At 46.7% G+C, this 15,141-nt stretch overlaps 1 long non-coding RNA gene across 1 annotated transcript; it reads right to left on the reverse strand.

The window, feature by feature from the left end:
• Window positions 1–10,268: 10,268 nt before the first annotated feature.
• Window positions 10,269–13,088, reverse strand: LOC120369764. Its single transcript, XR_005583386.1, has 3 exons — window positions 12,888–13,088; window positions 11,003–11,079; window positions 10,269–10,549 (listed from the first exon to the last, which is right to left on the reverse strand). It is a non-coding gene; the product is annotated as an uncharacterized LOC120369764 (long non-coding RNA).
• Between the last annotated feature and the right edge of the window lie 2,053 nt (window positions 13,089–15,141).

A 15,141-nucleotide genomic window follows, 5' to 3' on the forward strand; every position in this document is an offset into this window, starting at 1 on the left:
TTACTATTACCGAATGATCTGAATCACCTGGTTAAATGGTCACAATCCAACAAAACATGTTTTTACGCAAACAAATGCAAGATAATACATCTGAGAACCAAGAATGCAGGTTACAGCCACAGGATGGGAAACTGTCTTGGAAAACAGTGACTCAGAGAAGGACTTAGTGGTCACTGTAGATAACCACCTCAGTATGAGCTCTTGATGCAATGCTGTGGCAAAAAGGGCTAATGCGATTCTCAGATGAATGAAAAGGGGAACAGCAAGTAGCAGTGGGGAAGTGATCTTGCCTTTCTATGTAACATTGGTAAGACATCTACTAGTGTATTGTGTCCAGTTCTAGTGTCGGCACATCAAGAAGAAAGTGGAAATACTGGAGGGAGTTCAAAGAAGGGCCACAAAAATGATCCAGGGGTTGGAAAATAAGCCATACAATGGAAGGCTTAAGGAGCTCACTTTATTCAGCTTATCGAAGAAAGAATGAGAGGTGACATGATTGCTGTGTCTAGGTGCTGACACATGGGAAAATGTGTGTGTGGGAAGGGGATTCAACCTTCCCGGAAAAGACAGAACAAGATCCTATGGCTGGCAGCTAACATCGGACAAATTTAGCCTTGAAATATGATGGAATTTCCTAGCAGGGCGAGCAGTTAAACATTGGAACAGATTACCTGGAGAAGCAGTGGACTCACCAGCACTTGGGGCTTTAAAAAGAGATTAGCTTTTGTCTGAAAGATATGCATTCATCCACTTTTTATGAGAGATTCTGTGCATGCAGGGAGTTGAGCTGGGTGTCATGGTGGTGCCTTCTGGGGGCCTGGGAATCTGTGTGTGCCCTTGTTCATCCCCTTCCTTCCTGGGCCACAGGGGAATGAGATTTCCTGCATTGCCAACCACATGCTCAGATCACTTGCAGCTCTGCACTAAGACTGACTATAGTCGAATCTCATGCCCTAAGGCTTCAGGCAGTCACCTACTGGGGTCAGGAAGGATTTTTCCCCTGATGCATACTTGGCTAGATGTGTCAGTAGCTTATTTCTGCCTTCCTCTGAGCATCAGAGATTGGCCACAACGGAAGATGAAACACTGATTGGAATGGACCAGTGCTCTGAAGTGGTGCAGAGAACCCTTTTTCTAGGTGCCTGGATGGTCAGGGTCACACTTATCGCCCAAATTGGGGTTGGGAAGGCATTTCCCCCAGGTCAGACTGGCAGAGACTTGTGGGGGGGGTCACTTTCCTTCGCAGCATGGGTTGAAATTTGCCTGCTGGGATCATCTGAACACACCTCACCTAATCAGTTCCCTGCCAGTGCAGGGGCCTTGGGCACTGGTGCCCTTCAGTCCCACCTGTTTGCTGCCTGGGGCTCCCAATAGTTCTGTCTCCTGAGGACTGAAATGCTTTGGTCTATTTAAAGTCACTGGGCTCGATACAGGGGTAGCTGGGTGCAATGTAATGGCCCGTGATGTGCAGGAGGTCAGATGAGAAGCTCTAATGGTCCCTTCCAGCCTTAAACGCTATGAAGTAGCTGTAGCTGACTTGCTGATTCTCTTCACAGTTAAGTGTATGTTATTCAGACCTATTGTTTTGTACAAACTCAGCTGTCCAAATATTCATTTGCCTGTGGTTTATTAATAACTATTTTTGCAAAGACTTTGAAATTCCTTGGGTACCCAAACTTCTTTTCTTTTAAAGACAAATAACCGCAGTTTCTCAATGATTTTTAGCGGTCATTGATTCCCTGCCCCCTACCCCGCTCCTTGTTTACTACCACTTTCTCTTTTCCCTCTGATAGAGGCTCCTCTTACCCTGCTAAACTCCCTTGACTGTACCATTAGCTCACATTGCTTTTTTGGCCATTATGTTTTCCTCCAAGCCCTATCTGACTCTGTGCATGATCCTATCGCTATTCCCTTTCTAGGAAAGCTGTTTTAAATCTTAGATTTTTGAGCCCCCTCATGAAGTCACACTGTCTATGTCTTTTTCTTGCATCCCTCTTTCCTAAAGGATCTGTGATCAGTTGGGCCTTAATTCTGGTATCTTTTAGAATTCCTGAGGCACCTTTGACATCGATAGATTTTAACATTTCCACCCCACACCTTACAGATTTAGTATTATTATTATTATTAGCCGAGCATTGAAGGATGCTTGGCTCTGAATAGAACGTAGAATAAGACACAGTCCCTCATCTAGCAGTGTAAGATCTAAGAAGTCAGAGACAAGGAACAGCCAAACACAGAAGTACCATGCACACATGTTGTGGAAGCATATGGTGAATATCAGGTCCTCTTGTTACCTCCTGGCTCCAGAGACAGAGTCTTTGCTTGTGACAACCAGGTGTCTTTTTAAGAACCCAAGGCCTAGAGCCAGGGTCTGCAGGAGGAACTGTTTCCTCATCACCACCAGGGGGTTCAGGTACAGTTGCCACCAAGAGGAACTGAGAGACAAAGCCCTGCAGGAAGTCCCTCTCTAAGGGGTATGAGCAACAGCCCTTCACAATTCCCTGATTGGCAGGTACTCCCCTTTTAAACCAAGAAACCATTCTGGGGAGTTGTCTGAGCAATGCAAAACTCCGGTGTGCTTCTGCTTTAGGTGCCACTAGCCACTTCTCGCTGCAAAATGCCTTGATCCTAGACTCCCAGTTCTCATCCTAGGCTTGGCTCACAACCCTGTTCCAGGTTTACTGTCAGTAGCTTAAAACCATTGCTGACCCCAGTGAAAGATGCTGACTGGCCTGATCCTGATTCTCACCTCTCAATCTGGTAAGATTTTGACTTTGCAGTTTTGACCTGACCTGGCCTGGCTCTGGATTGATCTGTGACCTTCAGCTCCAATACTGAACAACACACTCTGTGCTCACAGGTCACCGATGGCTCAACCCTGACAGATTGCTCAGACAACCTCAGACTTCCCCCTTCCAGCAATCCCTCAACAGACGATGGAAGGGGCAGGTGCATCTCCCGCTCACATTTCCCAGAGGGCCCCAAATTCCCAGGAATGAGCTGCCCACTTACAGATGGAGAACCTCCCACTGCAGGCCTATTAAGCATAGGCCATGGCTGAAGTGCTTGCCCTGCATGAGAAGCAGGCTCAGTGACAGACCCATGCCATGCAACTAGGGTTGCCAACCCTCTCGGTTTTGCCGGGAGTCTCCCAGAATTGGGCTTGATCTCCTGAAGCCAAACCGGGAGATCGGCCACTAAAAGTCCAGCAGTGCAGCGGGGCTAAGGCAGGTTCCCTGCCTGCCATGGCCCCATGCCGCTCCAGGAAGTGGATGGCATGTTCCTGCCTGCAGCCCCTAAGAGGGGCGGAGGAGGACAGGGGGTCTATGCGCACTGCCTCTGCCCCGAGCAATCATAGAATCATAGAATATCAGGGTTGGAAAGTATCAGAGGGGTAGCCGTGTTAGTCTGGTTCTGTAGAAGCAGCAAAGAATCCTGTGGCACCTTATAGACTAACAGACATTTTGCAGCATGAGCTTTCGTGGGTGAATACCCACTTCGTCGGATGCAAGCAGTGGAAATTTCCAGGGGCAGGTGTATATATAAGCAAGCAAGAAGCAAGCTAGAGATAACGAGGTTAGATCAATCAGAGAGGATGATGCCCTGTTCCAGCAGCTGAGGTGTGAAAACCAAGGGAGGAGAAACTGGTTCTGTAATTGGCAAGCCATTCACAGTCTTTGTTTAGTCCTGAGCTGATGGTGTTTAATTTGCAGATGAACTGGAGCTCAGCAGTTTCTCTTTGAAGTCTGGTCCTAAAGTTTTTTTGCTGTAGGATGGCCACCTTAAAATCTGCTATTGTGTGGCCAGGGAGGTTGAAGTGTTCTCCTACAGGTTTTTGTATATTGCCATTCCTAATGTCTGATTTGTGTCCATTTATCCTTTTCCTTAGAGACTGTCCAGTTTGGCCGATGTACATAGCAGAGGGGCATTGCTGGCATATGATGGCATATATTACATTGGTGGACGTGCAGGTGAATGAACCGGTGATGGTGTGGCTGATCTGGTTAGGTCCTGTGATGGTGTTGCTGGTGTAGATATGTGGGCAGAGTTGTCATCGAGGTTTGTTGCATGGATTGGTTCCTGAGCTAGAGTTACTATGGTGTGGTGTGCAGTTGCTGGTGAGAATATGCTTCAGGTTGGCAGGTTGTCTGTGGGCGAGGACTGGCCTGCCACCCAAGGCCTGTGAAAGTGTGGGATCATTGTCCAGGATGGGTTGTAGATCCCTGATGATACGTTGGATGGGTTTTAGCTGGGGACTGTATGTGATGGCCAGTGGAGTCCTGTTGGTTTCTTTCTTGGGTTTGTCTTGCAGTAGGAGGCTTCTGGGTACACATCTGGCTCTGTTGATCTGTTTCCTTATTTCCTCGTGTGGGTACTGTAGTCTTGAGAATGCTTGGTGGAGATTTTCTAGGTGTTGGTCTCTGTCTGCGGGGTTAGAGCAGATACGGTTGTACCTCAGTGCTTGGCTGTAGACAATGGATCTTGTGGTGTGCCCGGGATGGAAGCTGGAGGCATGAAGGTAGGCATAGTGGTCGGTAGGTTTTCGGTATAGGGTGGTGTTAATGTGACCACCACTTATTTGCACTGTGGTGTCTAGGAAGTGGACCTCCCATGTAGATAGGTCCAGGCTGAGGTTGATGGAGGGGTGGAAGCTGTTGAAATCATGGTGGAATTTTTCCAGAGTCTCCTTCCCATGGGTCCAGATGCTGAAGATGTAGATGGGTCCAGATGATGATGATGAAGACCAACCCATGCAACAAACTTCGATGCCAACTCTGCCCACATATCTACACCAGCAACACCATCACAGGACCTAACCAGATCAGCCACACCATCACCGGTTCATTCACCTGCACGTCCACCAATGTAATATATGCCATCATATGCCAGCAATGCCCCTCTGCTATGTACATCGGCCAAACTGGACAGTCTCTAAGGAAAAGGATAAATGGACACAAATCAGACATTAGGAATGGCAATATACAAAAACCTGTAGGAGAACACTTCAACCTCCCTGGCCACACAATAGCAGATTTTAAGGTGGCCATCCTACAGCAAAAAAACTTTAGGACCAGACTTCAAAGAGAAACTGCTGAGCTCCAGTTCATCTGCAAATTTAACACCATCAGCTCAGGACTAAACAAAGACTGTGAATGGCTTGCCAATTACAGAACCAGTTTCTCCTCCCTTGGTTTTCACACCTCAGCTGCTGGAACAGGGCCTCATCCTCCCTGATTGATCTAACCTCGTTATCTCTAGCTTGCTTCTTGCTTGCTTATATATACACCTGCCCCTGGAAATTTCCACTGCTTGCATCTGATGAAGTGGGTATTCACCCACGAAAGCTCATGCTGCAAAACGTCTGTTAGTCTATAAGGTGCCACAGGATTCTTTGCTGCTTCTACAGGGTTGGAAAGGACCTCAGGAGGTCATCTAGTCCAACCCCCTACTCAAAGCAGGACCAATTGCCAACTAAATTATCCCAGACAGGGCTTCGTCAAGCCTGACCTTAAAAACCTCTAAGGAAGGAGATTCCACCACCTCCCTAGGTAACCCATTCCTGTGCTTCACCACCCTCCTAGTGAATTTTTTCCCCCTAATCATAGACTATTAGGGTTGGAAGGGACCTCAGGAGGTCATCTAGTCCAACCCCCTGCTAAATCATAGAATCATAGAATCATAGACTCTCAGGGTTGGAAGGGAACTCAGGAGGTCATCTAGTCCAACCCCCTGCTCAAAGCAGGACCAAACCCAACTAAATCATCCCAGCCAGGGCTTTGTCAAGCCTGACCTTAAAAACCTCTAAGGAAGGAGATTCCACCACCTCCCTAGGTAACCCATTCCAGTTCTTCACCACCCTACTAGTGAAAACGTTTTTCCTAATATCCAACCTAAACCTCCCCCTCTGGAACTTGAGACCATTACTCCTTGTTCTGTCATCAAGACTGAACCCAAAATGCCATTAGCCTTCTTGGCAACAAGGGCACACTGTTGACTCATATTCAGCTTTTCGTCCACCGTAACCCCTAGGTCCTTTTCTGCAGAACTGCTGCCCAGCCATTCGGTCCCTAGTCTGTAGCAGTGCATGGGATTCTTCCGTCCTAAGTGCAGGACTCTGCGCTTGTCCTTGTTGAACCTCATCATATTTCTTTTGGCCCAATCCTCTAATTTGTCTAGGTCCCTCTGTATCCTATCCCTACCCTCCAGCGTATCAACCATTCCTCCCAGTTTAGTGTCATCTGCAAACTTGCTAAGGGTGCAGTCCACACCATCCTCCAGATAGTTAATGAAGATATTGAATAAAACTGGCCCCAGCACCGACCCTTGGGGCACCCCACTTGATACCGGCTGCCAACTAGACATGGAACCATTGATCACTACCCGTTGAGCCCGACCATCTAGCCAGTTTTCTATCCACCTTACCGTCCATTCATCCAGCCCATACTTCTTTAACTTGCTGGCAAGAATACTGTGGGAGACTGTATCAAAAGCTTTGCTAAAGTCCAGAAATAGCACATCCACTGCTTTCCCCTCATCCACAGAGCCGGTTATCTCATCATAGAAGGCAATTAGGTTAGTCAGGCATGACTTGCCCTTGGTGAATCCATGCTGACTGTTCCTGATCACTTTCCCCTTCTTTAAGTGGTTCAGAATTGATTCCTTGAGGACCTGTTCCATGATTTTTCCAGGGACTGAGGTGAGACTGACTGGCCTGTAGTTCCCTGGATCTTCCTTCTTCCCTTTTTTAAAGATGGGCACTACATTAGCCTTTTTCCAGTCATCCGGGACCTTCCCCGATCGCCATGATTTTTCAAAGATAAAAGGCAGGACCAATCCCCAGATTTTTACCCCAGTTCTCTAAATGGCCCCCTCAAGGATTGAATTCATAATCCTGTGTTTAACAGGCCAATACTCAAACCCTGACCTATCCCTCCTCCACTGCAACTTGACACCATTATTCCTTGCTCTGTCATCTGATACCACTGAGAACAGTCTAGATCCATCCTCTTTGGAACCCCCTTTCAGGTAGTTGAAAGCAGCTATCAAATCCCCCCTCATTCTTCTCTTCTGCAGACTAAACAATCTCAGTTCCCTCAGCCTCTCCTCATAAGTCATGTGCTCCAGCCCCCTAATCATTTTTGTTGCCCTCTGCTGGACTCTCCAATTTGTCCACATCCTTCTCGTAGTGTGGGGCCCAAAACTGGACACAGTACTTCAGATGAGGCCTCATCAATGCCAAATAGAGGGGAATGATCATCTCCCTCAATCTGCTGGCAATGCCCCTACTTATACAGCCCAAAATGCCGTTAGCCTTCTTGACAACAAGGTCACACTGTTGACTCATATCCAGCTTCTCGTCCACTGTAATCCCTAGGTCCTTTTCTGCAGAACTGCTTCCTAGCCATTCAGTCCCTAGTCTATAACAGTGAATGGGATTCTTCCATCCTAAGTGCAGGACTCTGCACTTGTCTTTGTTGAACCTCATCAGGTTTCTTTTGGCCCAATCCTCTAATTTGTCTAGGTCCCTCTGTCACCTATCCCTACCCTCCAGTGTATCTACCACTCCTCCCAGGTTAGTGTCATCTGCAAACTTTCTGAGAGTGCAATGATAAAAGGGAGAGACGTTTGCCATGTTCTTCCTCTCTCTTCTACCTACATCTACAGACACTACACCAAGCGACTGAAGTGCTCATCAAAGGGGAGGTCCTGGCTAAAGAGCAACCAGCCAGCCTTTGGTGAGATGCATCTAAGTTTGTAAGGGCACTGAAAGTGTTAAAATCAGCTTGGAATACATTTTTCTTTTATTTCATTTGACTAAATCTGACTTGTTATGCTTTGACTTATAATCACTTAAAATGTATCTTTGTAGTTAATAAATCTGTTTGTTTATTCTACCTGAAGCAGTGTGTTTGGTTTGAAGCATTTCAGAGACTCCCCTTGGTATAATAAGCATGGTACATATCAATTCCTTTGTTAAATTGACAAATTCATATAAGCTTGCAATGTCTGGCACCGGAGATATTGGCTAGTGTCATTTGATTGCACAATCCAAGGAGCATCTTACATGCCAAAGGCTGTGCGTGAACAGCCCAGGAGTGGGGGTTCTCACAGCAGAGCAGGGTAAGGCTGGCTCCCAGAGTCAAGGATTGGAGTGACCTAGCAGATCAGTGATCCAGATAACATCAGAGGGGAACATCACATCCAGTTCATACTACACAGGTCTCACCCTTGAAACCTGGGTCAGTCTCTGTTGGAGTCTTCAGTCTTCTGAGTGTCCTTGCTGCTTGCAGCATAGGTGGGGGAAGGAGAAAGGAGAAGCATGGGGCACCTGTGTTCTGTTTTATACTCTTAGCCCATGTGCTTGGAGAACACAAGTCGAGGCATGTCTGACGGGCATTGCTGAGTCCCCAGGCAAGGTTGAGCAATCTCCCTGGTGTGGCCTTATGCAGGTGAGTCCTTGAATTGTAACTCCCTTGCTGGACAATGGCTGTTGATAGTTGTTTGACACCCACCCGGCCGTTGGTTACTTTCCTTGCTGTTGTCTCTGGGGAGCTAATATCTGGCTAATTCCCCAACTTACACATGTTTTACTGCCAGCCATACAACACAATCTCATAACTTCATATGCACTAATGATATATATATAGAACAGTGACTTTCACCAGATCATAACCTTTCCCCTGGTACCTTACATGGCATGCTTTATATGCAAGATCACAATGATATATAAATGAGGAATATGGAGGTTACAGGGCTCTCCCCCAAGGTACAGAATGTCACAAGGGGTACCACAAAGTCAGTGGAGCAGGGCTGGTTTACACCAGCTGAGTCCTGACAAGAAATCACAACAGCCCCTAGAGAGTCTCAGGCAGCAGCAGGGCACGCAGCAGGGCATGTTCTGAACATTGTCCAGTACTGCTTTTGTATGTCCCAGGAACAACCATTCAAAGCCAGAGCCTCAGCTGAAAAGAAGGTAAAGTATAAAGAATCCCAAAAGGGACTCTTAGGTCTTTGGCAATACAAACATTTAGCAAATCAAAGATTAAATAGAATACCAATGATAAATTGCATTCAGACATTTCAAAGAACAGCTCGGATACAGAAAGCAAGAAGAACATTCTAGAACTCAAGTAAAATATAAGATGACTGAAAGTTACTCTATACATTCCCCAAACTTTCCAAACAAATCTTTAACTTTTTTAAAGTACTTGTACCACTAAATAAGACTGCTTCATCTAAAACAATTTTTTGGGTCATTTGTTCAAATGTGTAATCTTGTTTTAAAAAATTAGAAATATCATCACCAATGAAAAATAATTCAGCCATAAAGGGAACCAACCGTTGTCTGGCCAGATCTGGGAATGTAGATAATGTCTATGAATATATGGAACATATGGGAATTTATGGAAATATATGAATCCTCTTTTGCTGGGAGAAAATTACAGTCAAGGCTCATTGCAAACCAAATTAATATGCAATATAATCTCATTCTCACTCAAGAAACCAAAGAAATAATTGATGTTGCTTCTATTGAAGTCAATGGGAAACTCCCTTTAAACTCAAGGAGGGCAGGATCAGACTTTTAACATATTCAGAGTGTGGCCAATTTCAGACCTGAATTGAAGTGAGGATTCATGCTCCTTACTGGGATCTGAGAAGCTTTACTAAGGGCTAGTCTACACTTACCAGCTGGGTCGACACGGTGAGTTCGACTTCTCGGAGTTCGAACTATCGCGTCTAATCTGGACGCGATAGTTCGAACTCCGGAAGCGCCGGGGTCGACTTCGGTACTCCACCACTGCAAAAGGCGGTGGCGGAGTCGACCTTGGAGCCGCGGACTTCGATTCCGCGGCGTCTGGACGGGTGAGTAGTTTGAACTAGGGTACTTCGAATTCAGCTACGCTATTCACATAGCTGAACTTGCGTACCCTAGTTCGACCCCCGCTCTTAGTGTAGACCTGCCCTAACTCTCAGAGTATTTTGAATTTGTGATCCAAAGGGGAGAGGGGGCAAAAAAATAAAAGGCACCTACATATAAATCCCTCCAAGCCCCTGCAATTAGATTTAATACTCAGAAGATTCCAATTTTGGATACATTTTCTAGAACTTCAGTCTCCCTGTAAATTAAGATGTTTTTCTTAATCAAGGTGACTGTGAGAGGTTTAGAGCTCACGATCTCGCATGCAGGAATATTTATGTATAAGACATTATTTTTATTTCTCCTTCAAATCCATTGATTTTTTAATCTATTTTATCCCACCAAGGAGTGATAGTACCTATTTTAAATTCCAGCGTTAGCTCCGGGGTTATAATAGTCAACAACGATGTATGCTGGAGCCTCTTTCTAGTTGACGAGGCAGCTAGAGTACTGGAATCTCCTGCCTCTGGAATGTCTTTGGGCTATGCTCACCATCTGGAAGGCATGGGATCAGCCTCCTCTTGCCAGTGCTGCATAGTTAAGTCCAGAAAGCAATGTCTCTGGATGCTTGTTTGGGGCCTTCCTGAGCCCCTCTCTGCATTAGGGCCTTCATAGCTCTTCTGCAAACACCTGATTAAAAATCACACCAGAGCAAGAAGCAAAACAAGCACAATCAATTACAATAAAGAGGAGATATTCTCAAGAAGGGAGAAATTTCCCACCAATCTGTGAGACATCTAAAACCCTCAGGACAGATGCCAGCCCATGTTCCCAAAAGGAACAAGTCACCTGGCTCAGCACAGCATTGCTTCAGTTTGACATTGTTGTTACTGCAGTGGTTTCAGTAGAGTCACAGTTGTGTAAAGCTGAAGAAACATAAAGGGGAATCAGGCCCCAAATGTCCCAAGCAGTTGACCTGGCACAAGCAAACAAGTCAGACTAAAAGCTAGTGAGCCCCAGCCTCCAGCAGCAACTATAAACACAGAGCATGCAACAGTGGCCCTTACAATTGCCTTCTATCCACCAAACTCCCTATAGGCCCCATGTTCTCACAGATAGACCCCAGTGTCAAGGCAGACCCACCAGCCCGTGTTCTCCTCCTAGCTGGAAGGATATCCTCGGGCTGCCATGGGCTGGGAGAGGGCATCAGCAGCTCATACCTAATTAAATAAAACAGCAATAGAAATAATAACAATTACAACTTCCCCAGCATTGTGTAGGGAAGAGCAGTCTGGGCCAGGAGAGCAAAATAATGGCTCTTTCCTCCCGTGGTTGTTTGACAGACACTTGGGAGCTTCCCTGACCAGTTTTCTGTCAGCAAGAAGTTGCTGGGAGGTGGCTTCTCCAGCTGGAGTTGCCACTTCACTTTCTTGAATAAAGTTGTTCTCTCAGTAGCCCAAGAGCCTCTGGAATTATGCAGTTTTGGTTGCATGGTTACCAAGCAGCAATCTGAACGGTCAGTGCATCCCATGAGTTACTAGGGGGCTGGTTCAGCCATTTTCACGGAGGTCCAGGAGCCCCCCTGAAGGAGGCAGAGGAAGGGGAGGGTGTCCTGATCCTGAACGAGCGATGAAAAAAAGACCTGGGCAGACCTCGCCCTCAGGGAAAGGAGGATGAGAGCTCAAGATCTCCGAAATGCTAACTGCAGGCAGGCAACCCTGGAGGGAGTCTAGGCAGTTGGGTCTGAGAGTCATTAGCTGTGTATATTATCAGAGGGGTAGCCGTGTTAGTCTGGATCTGTAAAAGCAGCAAAGAATCCTGTGGCACCTTATAGACTAAGTCTGTTAGTCTATAAGGTGCCACAGGATTCTTTGCTGCTTTTAGCTGTGTATATTGTAATTCAGTGTTATTTAGGGACAGCTGGTTTTGGCAAGAAAATCACAAGAACATTAACCTTTGGCTGCTTCCGTGTCAGCTCATGTGAGAGCACCAGCTCAGCTAATGGGGACTGACTGAGGATTATAGAATCATAGAATCTCAGGGTTGGAAGGGACCTCAGGAGGTCATCTAGTCCAACCCCCTGCTCAAAGCAGGACCAAACCCAACTAAATCGTACGAACAGGTACTGCTGGCCATGGAGGCTGCAGCTGAGGAATCTGCTGAGGCTGGGTATGAGAGCAAGAGAATGAGAGCTTATCTTGAATGTGGAGGGAGCAGCTGTGGGGAGGCTGTAATGGGAGGAGGCCAAAGGAGTTAAATCCAGAGCTGTAATAACACTAAATGGTAGTGAGGAACTTTACCATCTCATAGAATATCAGGGTTGGAAGGGACCTCAGGAGATCATCTAGTCCAACCCCCCTGCTCAAAGCAGGGCTAATCCCCAGACATTTTTTTTACCCCAGTTCCCTAAATGGCCCCCCTCAAGGATTGAATTCACAACCCTGGGTTTAGCAGGCCAATGCTCAAACCACTGAGCTATCCCTCCCCCTCAGCCTGTCTCCTCCTCTCTACCAATGACCGGTTTATGCTGACCCTTCCAGCCCAGCATCTAGTGGTGCTTTCATCTCCTGGGAGCTCAGGCAGTCCCCTTATCCCCATTTCACACTGGGACGTGAGGAACCTGGAGGTGACTTGTTGTGTCAACTCAAGCACCACACCTGAACAGCTGTAGGGCAAAGTGCAAGGAGGGAGTTGGGTCTCTTGGGTACACAAGACCCAAACTTTAGGGAGATTATCGGTCAAACAACTGCATGAACTGCACCTGAAAATGCACCAGAAGCCAATGAAATGGGTGCAGAGAGCCACCGCTTGTGCCAGTCTGAGCAAGCAGCAGCAGCACCTTGGCCCAGAGGTGACAAAGGCACCTGTAACCCTTCTACCGGGTGGGTAACAGCTGTGCTCAGGGCTGGGTTCAGTGTGCCTAGGGTCCTTCTTGACAAATAGCTAAATCAGCTCGAGCCCAACCCAGACCTTTGGGGAAATGAAATCCCCCTCCCTGGTGCCCCAAGAGGCAGAACTTCCCACTCACCAGCACTCCAAGTTGTGCATAGACAAGGGGATCTTCATGAAGGGAACAGGGTCAGACATGGGAAAACACAGACTAGAGATGCAAATGAAGAGTAAAATAGTCCCTCTGAACTAGCAAACAGGAGTGGCTAACTGAGGAGTTTTGTGAGGGAGTTCTCCAGGTAAAAGAGGAGTGATAATGTGACCCTTGGGGTAAATTTGCTGTCTGTAATGTGTGTGTTTGTGGTGCGCTTGCTGCTTGGCTTAAATATACCGTGTGGTCTGTTTGTTTGGGAGACCATTGTTGTGTATTTGGTTGTCATGGTTTTTGTTGCTATGGCAACTGAGTTAGATTATTATGGGTTAGCTCAACCGGTTTCAACCGGCTGAGTGAGCTCTCTGTATATCTGTAAATAAAATGGAGGTTTTGGTTAGCTGCCTGCTCTCTGGCCTCAAGTGATTGCTTCCTACACCGGCTGCCCCAAGGATTTAACACTGGCGACGAGGGTGGGATCCTGGTGCTGCTCCAGTAACAGAAGGAAGTAGAAGTCAAGGTAAAGAACAAACAAACAAAAAAAGCTGCTTGTTTGCACTGACTGTGAACGTGAAACTAAAAATCATGGCTACTCTGACCAGGCCCCTGGAGCCTTTTGATGAGAATACAGAGCAGTGGCATGTGTATACTGAGCGTTTTGAGCTTTTTGGTATTGCAAATGACATTACAGAAGCGAAGAAGGTGCCAATATTCTTAAGTGTTGTAGGGGCTAAAACCTACTCTCTGCTACGCAGCTTACTGCACCCTGTTAAGCCTGAGACTAAATCTTACAGTGACATTGTGGAAATTCTGGGGTCTCATTTCTCCCCAAAACCACTGGTAATTGCTGAAAGATATAGGTTCCACAAAAGAGACCAAAAGGAAGATGAAACAGTTGTACAATTTGTAGCCATTTTAAAAAAGCTAGCAGAACACTGTGAATTTAAAGAGATGTTAAATGATGCCCTGCGTGACAGGTTAGTGTGTGGCCTCTGCAGTGAAGCTATACGGAAGCGCCTACTGACAGAGGCTCAGCTTACATTACAGAAGGCTGTTGATATTGCTGTCTCCATGGAACTGGCTACAAGGGAGGCACAATACATCAGTGCATCCCCTAGGGTGCAAAAAGTGTCACAAGAACTGACCCACAAAACGGTGCAGAGTCAAGAATGTTACCGCTGTGGTAAGCTGGGTCACCAGGCATCAGAATGCTGGCGTAAGGACCTGGTGTGTCGACACTGTGGCAAAAAGGGACACATTGAGTATGCCTGTAAACAAAAGAAAAAGAGGCCTGTGGTCTGGCCGACAAAAAGAGGAACCTTGCATACCCTAGAGCAGACCCAGGATGATCAAGGTGACACCTCCTCACAAGAGGAAGTGCCACTGCATGTTTTGTCTTTGGCAGCGGGCTCACATGAATACTGGGTAACCCCTTTATTGGAGGGCAAACCTATATGCATGGAACTAGACACCGGTGCAGCTGTCTCGCTGGTTCCTGAGACTGTGTATAAGGAAAAGCTACAGCATCTTTCGCTTAAGGCAACAAAAACTGTTCTGAAGACGTATACAGGTGAAGCTGTGCCCATGTTGGGCACTATTGATGTTAAGGTGGAGCTCAATGGACAGGCAGCTAAATTGCCACTGTTTGTGGTGAGAGGTGACTACCCAGCCTTAATGGGTAGGTCTTGGCTTGGGAAGATTCAACTGAACTGGGCAGAAGTGCACCGGATGACTAAAGAAGAAACCAGTCTAACCCCTATTCTAAGGAAACATGCTGCTGTTTTTGGAGATGATTTGGGAAGTATGAAGGGAATCACTGTGACATTGAACATTAAACCTGACAGTCCACCAAAATATCTGAAAACCCGAACTGTGCCATATGCCATCAGGCCAAAAGTTGAAGCAGACCTGGAGCGCCTGGTCACCAATGGAGTCCTAATACCAGTTACCCATAGCTCATGGGCCACTCCTATCGTTCCAATCGTGAAGAAAGATGGCTCTCTCCGGATTTGCGGTGATTTTAAAGTCACTGTCAACCCAGTGTTGTGTGCAGAGCAATACCCGCTTCCCCGCATCGATGACCTCTTCGCAGGCCTGGCTGGGGGACAAAAGTTCAGTAAGATTGATCTGAGTCAAGCATATTTACAGATGCACGTCGATGAAAAGTCCCAAGAGCTGTTGACTATTGTGACTCATAAGGGGCTTTATCGATACTGTCGCCTACCCTTCGGAATAACATCTG

Source organism: Mauremys reevesii, linkage group 8, assembly GCF_016161935.1.
Source record: "Mauremys reevesii isolate NIE-2019 linkage group 8, ASM1616193v1, whole genome shotgun sequence".
NCBI lineage: Eukaryota > Metazoa > Chordata > Testudines > Geoemydidae > Mauremys > Mauremys reevesii.